This window comes from Solanum dulcamara, chromosome 6 (assembly GCF_947179165.1).
Source record: "Solanum dulcamara chromosome 6, daSolDulc1.2, whole genome shotgun sequence".
Taxonomy (NCBI): domain Eukaryota; kingdom Viridiplantae; phylum Streptophyta; class Magnoliopsida; order Solanales; family Solanaceae; genus Solanum; species Solanum dulcamara.
Genome location: NC_077242.1, coordinates 19,575,442 through 19,578,389, shown reverse-complemented (window position 1 = coordinate 19,578,389; position 2,948 = coordinate 19,575,442).

Below are 2,948 nucleotides of genomic sequence, written 5' to 3'. Positions count from 1 at the left end.
CCTCTCTCCTTTAAATAGTAGGAGTTTCTTGAGTTTAGATGGTTATTACAGATGGTTCACTAAAGGATTTTCCTCTACTTCTTCTCTTTTTTCTAGTCTAATTGAAAATAAAGTAAAATTTCAATGGTCCAAAACTTATGAGAAGAGTTTTCAGGAGTTAAAGACTCGACTTACTTCAACTCCAGTTTTGACTCTACCTAAGAGTTCAAAGGAATTTTATTTTATTATGATGCTTCCAAAATTGGCCTCAACTATGTGTTGATACAACATAGTAAGATCATAAATTATGCTTCCAGGCAACTCAAGGTTCATGAGAAGAATTACCCGACCTATGATCTTGATTTAGCGGAAATAATATTTGCCTTGAAGATTTGAAGGCACTATCTTTATGGTGTTCATATGGACATATTTATAGACCATAAAAGTCTTCAGTATTCAATTAAAAGGACGTGAATCGTTTTCAGAGGAGATGGCTTGAATTGTTGAAAGACTATGACATGAGCATCCTATACCATCTGGGTAAAGTCAATGTAGTGGTAGATGCTCTCAGCAAGTTGTCTATGAACCGTGTTGCTCTCGTTGAGGAGGAGAAGAAGGAGTTAGTTCATGATGTCCACAAGCTTTCACGTTTGAGAGTTCGCCTTTTGAATTTAGTAGATGATGGAATTATCATTCAGAATGGATCAGAATCATCTCTTGTGAGAAAAAGCAGGATGATGATCCAATCTTGGTAGAACTTAAAGAACCAGTCTTTTAAAAGGCTATAAAGGCTTTATCTCAAGGAGAAGATGATGTGCTTCGTTACAAGAACCATTTATGTGTCCCAGATATTAACAGTTTGAAATAATATATTTTAGAAAAAGCTCACAGTTCCCGATACTCTATTCATCCAAGAAACACTAAGATATATTATGACTTATTGGTATGGTATAAAAAAGAATATTGTAGAATTTGTGGCTAAGTGTCCAAATTGCCAATATTTTAAGATTGAACATCAAAAACCAGAAGGTATGACTTAGGATATCAACATTCCTACTTGGAAGTGGGAGGATATGAATATGGACTTCATCACAAGTTTACCTTGCATGCGTCGATAAGATGATTTAATATGGGTGGTTGTATACCGGATGACTAAGTCACCACACTCATGTCAGTTAATACTTCTTATTCAATCGAGAATTATGCTAGACTTTACATTAGGAATTTAGTGAAATTGCATGGAGTTCTTTTATCCATCATCTCAGATAGGGGTACTCAGTTCACCTCTTAATTTTGGAGATCCTTTCAGAAAAGTCTTGCAACTTTGATTAAGCTTAGCACAATTTTTCACCTGCATACAAATAATCAGGAAGAACAAACTATTAAGACCTTAGAGGATATGTTGAGAGCTTGTGTAATCAACTTTAAAGGTAATTGAATGATCAGTTGCCTCTGATTGTATTCGTTTATAATAATAATTACCGCTCCAATATTTAGATGTCTTCATTTAAGGCGGTTTATGGTGTGAGGTGTAGATCTTTTATAGTGTGGTTTGAGGTTGTTAAATTGGCATTAATAGAACTTGAATCATTTCATGAAGCCATGGAGAAATTTCAGCTTATTAATTAGAGATAGGTCGAGGACAGCTTAGAGTAGATAGAAATCTTATGCAGATGTAGGGAAAACAGAGGTTGATTAACAAATGAGTAATCTGAAAATTTCACCTATGAAGGGGTGATGAGGTTTGGTAAGAAAGGAAAGCTCAATCCACATTATGCTGGTCCTTACAGAATTCTAAGGCATTTTGATAATATGGCATATGGGTTGGATTTACATGCAGAGCTAGCATCAGTACACCTAGTGTTTCATGTGTCCTTATTGAGGAAGTGCATTGGCGATCCGACTTCATTTGTACCTTTAGAGAGTGTTGGTATGAAGGTTAGTCTCTCTTACGAAGAGGCCGTAGTCGAGATACTTAACCATCAGCTTTGTAAGTTGAGAAATAAAGAAGTAACTTTAGTGAAGATTCTTAGAAGGAATCAACTAGTCGAGGGAGCTACTTGGGAAGAAGAATCAAATATGATGGCGATATACTTCCACCTCTTTCCTCCCAGTTTAGTCCAAGTGTAAGGTAATAGTTCCTCTATAGCACTTTATTTAGATTAATGCCTTTCAGTTATTCTCATATCTTAGTATGCATGCATGTTCATGAAATCAGTCCAGTCTTTATTTCTTAGTTCAGAGTCAGTCATTCCAACAATTTTCAGTGTTTAGCTTTCAGTTCTGGATTTGTAGATCTCTCCCTACTCTTTTCAACTAGTTTAGACTCCATTCGAGGACGAATGTATCCAAGAGGGAGATATTGTAACATCCCAGAAGTTCTAAGTCTAAATCAGATCTTGAGAATGTAAGAAATTTAAGTCTGCAATTTTTTTGGAATTTACAAGCAACATCTACAGAAACCACAGATCGTAGATGAGTATCGTAGATCAAATTTAGAAACTAGGAATTTTAGCTTAAATTTTATGAGTTTAGTCTATGAATCATAAATCTATTTACGGACCATAAATTGAGTTCGTGAAACAAGTTCTAAAGCTTGGAATTTTCCTGAGTTTTACGGACCATGTTTATGGCTCGTAGTAGGGACTACGATCCTTAAATAGGTCTCGTAGATGAAATTTCAGAAACTTAAACATGTAGCTTGATTTCTACGGACGATATTTACAGTCCATAGATCAATTACGGATCGTAGATGGGCTCGTGGAACCTGTCCATGTCAGTTTTCTTTCAGGATCGATTTAGTCTTCTTCCAGTCTCTATTTCTTATATTATATTTTTTAGCCTATCCTAAGTGCGATTAAGAGGAATTTAGTCGACTAAACCTCCCAATTCACGCCCTAACACTCAAAAATTAAAATCATTATGCTCAAGGTTCCTCTCAAGCAATAATTAGGGTTCCATAGCTTTAA